Source organism: Glycine max, chromosome 9 (assembly GCF_000004515.6).
Source record: "Glycine max cultivar Williams 82 chromosome 9, Glycine_max_v4.0, whole genome shotgun sequence".
Taxonomy (NCBI): domain Eukaryota; kingdom Viridiplantae; phylum Streptophyta; class Magnoliopsida; order Fabales; family Fabaceae; genus Glycine; species Glycine max.
The window spans coordinates 35,643,120-35,652,725 of NC_038245.2; the positions used below are offsets into that span (position 1 = coordinate 35,643,120).

At 32.4% G+C, this 9,606-nt stretch overlaps 1 long non-coding RNA gene across 2 annotated transcripts; it reads left to right on the plus strand.

The window, feature by feature from the left end:
- The first annotated feature begins 1,174 nt into the window (after window positions 1-1,174).
- Window positions 1,175-3,599, plus strand: LOC121172798 (uncharacterized). Of its 2 annotated transcripts, XR_005886452.1 has the most exons (5): window positions 1,175-1,358; window positions 1,568-1,679; window positions 2,003-2,075; window positions 2,176-2,526; window positions 3,327-3,599. It is a non-coding gene; the product is annotated as an uncharacterized lncRNA (long non-coding RNA). The 2 variants fall into 2 exon arrangements; XR_005886451.1 differs by having other exon boundaries at window positions 2,176-3,599.
- The last annotated feature ends 6,007 nt before the right edge of the window (window positions 3,600-9,606 follow it).

Here is a 9,606-nt window from a genome sequence, read left to right on the forward strand (position 1 = left end):
AACCTTTCTTAGACTTTTATTGGTTCTGATTGAGTAGCTGATACCATATGCTAAATCTTTATTTTTTGGCTACTCAGATTTGGTGAATGATGATTGTTATCGTTAAGTAATTATCACCTAATTTTCTTTTATTCTTAAGAATTGAATACATTACCAAAGTTTATCATGCTTATATATCTTATTCAACCAACTAAATTAAATTCTTTGTTAATTATCACCTTCTTTATTTAAAATTATTAAAAAGTACAACAAAGAGAGGCATTAAATAGTAAATAAAATTATGGTAAAATAATTGTCTTTCGATAATTTTAATTTAACTAATAATTTGTCTACTTTCCCGGTTAACGTTGGACCGTTCCTACTCCTGTTCCCAATATATGAGTCTATGGCACCTATCTTCTGCGTGTTATGGTATAGAAGAAAAGAATACTGTATTTTAAAACATTTTGCTTCCGTTTTCTTAGGCTTGTCAAATAGATAGATTAGATAATTTTTTATTTTAGATTACAGTGGATGGATTAAAAGCTAGGATCTATTAAAAATTGAATCCTTTTGATAGTGATTATTTAGTTTATCTTTTTGAATACCATTTTTGTACCTATATTGGTTTCGTTTTAATAAATACTTTAAGAAAAATGATTAGTTAATGTTCTATCTTTTAGATAAGATTAATGTATCTTTTAGTTTTTTTAGATTAATTTATCTTTTACTTTACTTTTTATTCGTCTGCACATTCAAATAAATAAATAAACTAATCAAGTATTCGTAAAGATAATGTAAAAGATAAAAAATAAACAAAGAGATCAATAAATCAGTTTCCTTTGAATAAAATTCTTTCAATTTATTGAATATATCTTATTTATATAAAACTATCCCTTCCTCTTGCTCATAACTTAGAAGCACTATTAAAAAAAATTATTTTTAACAACACATATTCTATAACTATTATGCGGAATCGTCTTAGAATATTAGTAAAAATTTTATAATAATAAAATATGTATGATGATGATTTTATAAAAATCTTTGTAGAAATTAAGTGTTCAAAAATAATTTTATTAAAACCGTCTTAAAAAGTAATTTTTGAAAGATGATTTTCTTACAAAATCGACTTTGAAATTAGTCTATAAATTCTCGTGCACTCCCTCATTCTGACGCTCACTCTTTCCTTCTCCTGATACATCCTTTCTCTCTTCCCTCACAAAAAATTTCCTTCTCCTCTTGCAAAATGGGGGAAGAGTTTGGATCTAAGAACTAACACTACTACTACTCATAGTCACACACAGAGCCTAGAAAAGAATCTCCCTCTCTTTCTTTCTCTAACAACAATGTCTCTCACTGATGGTGACTTGGATCTTAGGGTAAAACTCTTCAAGAATTCCTTTTTACATTATTCTCCCTCTCTATTTCTCCAAATCTCTCTTTTCTTTTCTCTGCAGCCACCTTCTAAATCTTCCTTCACAGTTGGGTTAGTTTATTTAGTTTATAAACCCTATTGCTCTTCAATTCTTCCGTTCCTTGTGCATTTTGACCAATTCGTATGGTTTTTGCTTTCTCTTGTATGTTTCAGTGAGTACATGTTTGCCGATGTGGAGAATTTGGAGCATTACGCTAAGTATCTTAACCAATCGCTCATCACGTTTGGTTTCCCAGCTTCGCTTGATCTCTTCACAAATGACCCTGTGAGAATTGAACTGATCCTATTATGTCTTTCGTTTACGTTGTTTTGTTTTTCGCCAATGTGCGAGCATGTGTTATTTGAATGATGTTGTTCTGGAAAATGTGGTAGTTTTTAGTTGCGAGGACTTGCAATTGCATTTACTTCTTGCTCCAGCAAAGATAGCGCGATGTTGAATTTAGAGAGTCTGCTAATGATCAAAGACAATTATAGTTGCTAAATATAAGACCTTCAATTGATGTTAGTCTCGTAATATGTTATGTGTGTGAGTTCAATGTGTTTTACTTTTGATGTTTTGGATTGTTGTCTGACATATCGCGATTGGAGGCCAAAGTGGAGATCGAGGCTGGAAGGTCAACTACAAGTCAAAGACAGGGAGATATTGACTATTACTAGAACGGTAAGGAGTGCTTGTATTTCTGGTTTTGGCAAACGATTTCCTTATTTATGCAATGATGCTACTAGACTTTGTTTAATTGGGTTGAATTCCTGTTATATAGGTGGCTAAAAATTCTCAAACTCTGAAGGCCCAAAATGAGAAGCTACAATAAGAGAGATTTGAATTTCAGAAAATGGTTATTGGTAATCAGGTTAGAAGTTTGATCTACTTTGCTTATTGTGGTGTCTTGTTTGGATGGCCCTACTTCAAAATGGGTAAGCCTTTGAGTCTTGTGAATTTGACTATTGAATGGTGTGAATGCAAGTAAAGACTTATAGTTCTTTGTATTTGGGACACATCCTTATGTCATACAATTTATTTTTAATGTTGAAAGGTGGACGCTCATGAGTAAAAAAATCAATAACTTATGGTATAGAATGCTGATTTAGGAGCATTATTGAGATTAATGCAGGTAGGTTCCTGCTAGGTAATTATTGTTATTTGCTGAAATTTATACTTGCAGATAAGATTATGAATGCAACATGTTTCTTCTATTCACATTTCATTGATTTGGAATTGAGATTTGCAACTATAGAAAACTACTAGGCACAAACTGATTATGACCAAGTGGATCGACTAATCAACCAAAGGTTAGAAGAAATATATTTATCCATTTCGTTTAGTTCTAAACATATGTTTTGAAAAAGATAGTTTGGAAACGCAAAAATTGATCTATCAACCTTGGGACTCTTGAAGAAGGAAACAATATTGATGCACATTGAGAAAAGACCTATGGGAAGAGTTTGAAGATGGATGGTTCAATATTATGTAGTACATTTATTTTTTACTATGTAATCAGAAAAATAAATTCAATGTTTAGGATCTTTTTGTTTGGTAATGTAAGAATTCCATGCATGAAGTTAACATAAAAAATTATAAATTTATCTTAAAAAGTCAACAAATAAAGCTAAAAAGGGTACTAAAACAAAAGTGAATTATAATAATTACAATATGATTTATCCATATGTCTTACACAAACATTCACATGTGTACATATAAAATGGGTAACTATTCGTAACATGATTAATATATTCGAATAAAATTAAAATAATGGTTGCTAGCATAACATCTTAACTACTTGGTTAATATAGACAACAAGATTAGCTTGTAAAACTCAGCATTAGGTTTGAAATATTTGAAACTTATATTACTTTATTTTATACAACATTTGTAAGGAGTAAATTTGTGAAATCTTTTTTGTTAATTTTACAGGAAAATTGTCTGAAGGATAATTTAGAAACATTGACGAATTTGTGAAGGTGAGGTTGAAGTGAATGATGCAGAGTGAGAGATGGAAATGAGGACGAGAACAGGATCACTGACATTTTACTTTATTTTGCTCCGCGTGATGAAATATTTATTTATTATTCAGTGTCTGTCTTATTTATTGTCTCTTTATTTTTCTCAACCTTTCTTAGACTTTTATTGGTTCTCATTGAGTAGCTGATACCATATGCTAAATCTTTAATTTTTGGCTATTCAGATTTGGTGAATTATTATTGTTATTGTTAAGGAATTATCATCTAATTTTCTTTTATTCCTAAGAAATGAATACATTACCAAAGTTTATCATACTTATATATTTTATTTAACCAATTAAATTAGGTTCATTGTTAATTATCACCTAAGTTGCATGTAGGACAATAGTGTGTGAAATATCGTCTCTATTTTTTTTTACACAAACATCCTTTTTGGTTGCTTAATGCCAAGACATGTAAAAATTTAATAAGTGTTAGGGACATATATAATTAACACCTACTCTTAAAAATTATTAAAAAGTACAACAAAGAGAGTAATTAAATAATGAATAAGATTATGGTAAAATAATTATATCTTCCCATAATTTTAATTTAACTAATAATAGAGGTACTATTTAAAATAATGTTAGCATTTGTCTCTTTATTCCCCCAGTATCTTTAACATGGAACGGAATATGTTGCCTTTTACAATTTTCACCACACACTACAATAAATAGTTGGAGACTCTTTATCAGTCTTCAGCAAACCCGTGGGGAAGAATTGGTTTCTTTGATTATACATCTAAAGAACCTAACTACATACTCCGTTTTTATTTTAATTGTTTTTAAAGAGAAAATAATTTAATCTAAATATAATTGTTATTTTAATTTTTTAATGTGATATTAATTATTTTTTCACATATATTTCTTATAACATTGATGGTGAATAATAAAATTTGTAAATGAATTTATGATAATATAAAATTAATTTTGTAAAATCATTATTTTTATATATATTTATTGTTTTTTTGTTTGATTTATATAAAATAAATTAAAATAATAATTATTTTTTGACCGAAAAAATATTATTTACTAATTTTATTGGACATTATTGGTATTTTGTCTACTTTCCCGGGTTAACGTTGGACCATTTCTACTCCTGTTCCCCAATCTATGAGTCTATGGCGATATGCACCTATCACCCGTCCTCCAATTTGCATTTTCATCCTTTTTTTTTCTTTCTGTATAAGTTATTGTTCTGATTTATCTGTTTTATAAATGGTTTTTTCCCTTATCAAGCAATCGTGATTCGGCAAATTTCCCACTTTAGGGTGCTTTTAGAAACTATTTCCCAGAGTAGGGCTGTTCCTAAATAATTTCCCTAGGGGTGCAGTTTTTCTACGTAGCAGCCATGCATGGCGCCAGTGGTGATGGCGCCTTCGACAGGGACAAGCCACGTGGCTGTGTCGCCACTGCGACTGGCGACAGCAGCGATGTCGCCACCTGCAATGGCGCTTTGGCCATGCAGGGTGGAGTCGCTGGTCAAACCAGCGCTTCCCTACGCGTTTGCTTTTTGCAGGTGCAGCTTTGCTTTTTGCAGGTGCAGCTTTTGCTGAAAACGCCAGCTCCTTTGGCGATTTAGGGTGAAAACGCCAGCTCCCTTGGTGATTTAGGGTCTTCAAATACCTATGCTTTTGTTCTTGCAACTGCTTCATTTCGTTTTTCTTGCAACTGCTTCATTTCGTTTTTCTTGCAACTGCTTCATTTTCCTTTTCTTGCAACTGCTTCAGAGGTTTCATTTTAAAGCTATTGTCCGTGCCTTTGAGTTTGTTTCTGTTTTGTTTTGGTGGACTTAGCTGTGAAAAAAACTGTGTGGTATGAAATTTTTTTTAAGTTATTTTGTTAGGTTGTAACTTATTTTTCGTATATAGTATTTATTTATTTTAAAATTAAATTAACTTTTATATTTGATAGGCTTGTTTAAATGTGTGTTTAAATGTCAAAAATAAAAGAAAAATTGTGTAACAATATTAATTTGAAGATAATATTTTGAGTGAAAATAAAAATATTTTGAATATGAAATTTGTAATAATTTTTTAATTAGATTAGGTTGGTGTTGATAATTTGTACAGAACTCGCGTTTAATTGCTTCTATCTTTTCCTTCCGTGAACAATTTTCGTGAAATAAATTTATTTACATCTTTGTCAATAAATTTATTTGGTTATAACTTTTTTTTCCAAAATAATCATAGATGCTGATTAAACGTGTACATGAATTATTTGACACATTGACACAAAATAAAGTTTATATTGTGTATAAAATAAAGTTATTGGTGGGTAGGATTGGATTCTATAGCGTATCTTGGAGAGAAGAACTTGACACATTGACACAATTTAATCTTTTGGTTCAATGTTCATTCTTGCATCGTCCCATCGGATATGTCATATAAATGTGTTCTAGATTCAAAATTTGTTAGTGTGTTAAAAATTGATGAATGTTTGAACTTTGAATAAAAAAAATTTGTAGATTATATTTATTTAAAGTAAATATTTTGAGTAAGAATTTTTTTTAAGATGAAGTTGTAGTATTTTTTTAATTAGATTTAGTTGGTTTTTGGTGTGTTAAAAATTTATAAGCGTTCAACTTGAAAGTGTTAAATATTTTATTATATTTTTAGTAATTTTGTAATTAGCTTTTTCCATTTTAAAGCTATTAATGTTAAGATTAATTATTTATAATACTAACTTCGTTGATGAATTATTTAATTTTGTGTTAAAAATGACTATCTTGAAATTGTTCATTTTTTTTAAGTGTGTCTCATGAAATTAATTTGAAGTTAATTAAAATTTTTTAAAAGAGAAATTGAATGTAAAGTTCCAATAAAGAGATCTGTTGGGATTACACTTTAAAAGAGAAATCTGGTGTTTTTGTGTTAAAAATGACTATCTTGTAATTTATTTGATGTGTTAAAATATTTTTTTTGTAGGTACAGGATGAATTCGGTTATAACAGTGTTGTATTTCAATGGAAGGGTATATGAAGATAATGATGGTGTAATATTTGAAGGAAGTAAAAAAGCGATTCAGATTAAACGTGGAATTAGTTTCAATGCTTTGAAGAAAAAAATTGGAGATAAGGTAAAGTTACAAAATAATGAAATTATTTCTGCTATCAGCTATAGATTTTTAGTGTCAGGAAAATATATTGACTTGCAAATTTGTGATGACGAAGACGTTGAAACGATGTTGGAAAGTTTTAAACAACAAGACCAAATGTCAGTTCTAGAATTGTACATAGAAAAGGATGTCGCTGGTGATTCAATGTTTCATTCTGCAAATTCGCTTACATCATGTGGAAATTATTTATCTAATGATGAGACACAACCGGCAACAAATATGAGCAATTTACATATTGACGAAGACGATGATGATCATGATGATGATGATTATCTTATGTCTAACTCATACGTTGAAGAGTCTGTAGACGAAGATGACAGTGTTGACGGTATATCTAAAACAGACGATGAAGTCACCGACATTCCTCAACCAGTAAGAATTGTTCACCCAGCAGAAGGTACAATTTGCTGTGTAAAAAAATTTGACAATACATTTATTATTTGATGACAATTGTATTTAATGTTAAATAAGTATGATTTGATTTTTTATTTTGAACTGTTAGGTGCACAACGAATTGAAAATCCATTTTGGAATGATGCTTTACATTATAACAATATCAACTGGAGTTATCCTGATGAGGAGGACATTTGCGGTTTGGAGATGCCATCGACCTTTAATGTTGGCCAAGAATTATATGTTGGCATGGAATTTGATAGTAAAGATGCGGTCAAAAATGCAGTCAAACAATATGTTATGAAGGTGCATCAAAGTTTCAAAGTTGTTGAAAGCAAATCAAACAAGTATGTGGTTTGTTGCTTGAATAAAAATGCAGAGTGTCCTTGCCCTTTCTATATGAGGGCAATTTTATCTAAAAAAACAGATACGTGGAAAGTCACACAATGGGGTGGACCACACACATGTCTGAATATGAGCATGACACAAGATCACGAGAAACTTGATTCAGATTTAATTGCCACTTGTGTAGTAGGTACGTATTTTATGTTCATATTATGTTCATTTATTGTTAATTGTCATTTAAATTTTGTTATGTTATTGACAGGCATGATCAGAGAAGACCCATCAATAAAAATTTCTTTGATTCAAGAGAGGATTAACAGTGAATTTGCGTACAAGGTGTCATACAAAAAAGCTTGGTTGGCGAAACAGAAAGCCATTGCAATTGAATATGGCGATTGGGATGAGTCATATGCGAAACTTTCGTCGTGGCTAAGACACATGCAAAATCATTCTCCTGGATCATATTTTCAAGTACTACATGACGATTTTATCGTTGGGAATACGGTTAGTCGCGAACACCGTCAGTTTCATAGAGTTTTTTGGACTTTTGGGCAATGTAAAGAAGCTTTCAAGTACTGTAAGCCAATCATACAAGTTGACGGCACACATTTGTACGACAAATACTGTGGGACCCTCTTAATGGCCACATCACAAGATGGAAATGGTGGTGTCCTTCCTCTAGCATTCGCGGTGGTTGAAGGTGAGACGTTGACAGCGTGGTCATGGTTTTTGGCACACTTGCGTGAACACGTCACAGATCAAAATGGTATTTGTCTGATATCTGATCGACACGCCAGTATAAAGTCCGTTGTCGCTAACGAAGCACTTGGCTGGCAACCTCCCCACGGTTATCATGTCTACTGCGTGCGACACATAGCAAGCAACTTCAATCGAAAATTCAATAATGCCAAACAAAAAGAAATGTTGAAGAAATTGGGTAAGATTTCATATTTGTTGGTCACATTTATTTTACTTTCATTTATACTTAAAATTGTTATTCATCAACTGTTTTTATGCAGCCTACACTCCTTGCAAGCACATTTTTGATCAAAATTTAGAAAAATTTCGTGAACTGAGTCCAGCCATAGCCACATGGATTGATCGAATTTCAAAGGAAAAATGGACGATGGCTTATGATAGAGAAGGACGTCGATATGACCACATGACAACCAGCCTTTCAGAATGTATCAATAAGGTTTTGAAGGATTGTCGCAACATTCCCATAACAGCATTGGTCAAATCAACGTACAGTAGGTGTCGAAAGTACTTTGTTGAGCGTGGCCGCCAAGCGCAAAGACAGTTAAATGAAGGCCAAGTATATTGTTCAAAGCTTGTTAAAGAACTGAGGAAAAATCAAGAACAAGCTTGTACGCACATCGTTCGCGTGTATGATATCCACTCCACAAGGTTTGATGTAGAGGAGAGCTTCAACCCTATAACGCAACGTGGCGGACAAAAGTGGGCAGTAAACTTGAATGGTCGTCATTGTCAATGCGGAAGGTATTCTGCACTTCACTATCCATGTTCACACATTATTGCAGCTTGTGGTTACGTGAGCATGAACTACTACCAATATATAGATGTTGTTTATACAAATGAGCACATCTTAAAAGCTTACTCCGCACAATGGTGGCCTCTTGGGAATGAAGCGGCTATTCCTCCTTCTGATGACGCATGGACACTTATCCCTGACCCAACTACAGTTCGTGCGAAAGGTCGGCCAAAATCAACAAGGATAAGAAATGAGATGGATTGGGTCGAACCATCTGAGCACCGAACAAAATGCAGTAGGTGTGGAGCCGAAGGGCATAACAGGCGTCGTTGTCCAATGCAATCTGAGCGTGGGAGTTGTTCAAATCGTTGATTTATGTATGTTAGTCGAGTGACTTGTATTTGTTTACGTTCTGTTCAATGTATTGAATTTCTGGGGTTCAATGAATTCGGTAGTTTAAAACATTTTGCCTTTTGTACATTAGTTATTTGTGGGCCTAAACATAAACCACTAAACCTAAACACTAACCACTAACCATAAACCATAACCACTAACCGTAAACCCTCAACCACTAAACCCTAAACCCCTCCCCCTAAACCCTAAACCACTACCCCTAAACCGTAACCCCTCCCCCTAAACCCTAATCACTAACCCTCAACCTCAACCACTACCCCTAAACCCTAAACCATCCCCCTAAACCCTAATCTCTAACCCTAAACCCAAACCCCTACCCATAAACCCTAACCCCTAATTTTTTCTTTATGACTTTATTTATTATTCTAGTTTGATGCGCGGCATAAAAATAGTCATTATGATTACTAACCCATAACCCTAACCATAACTCATAA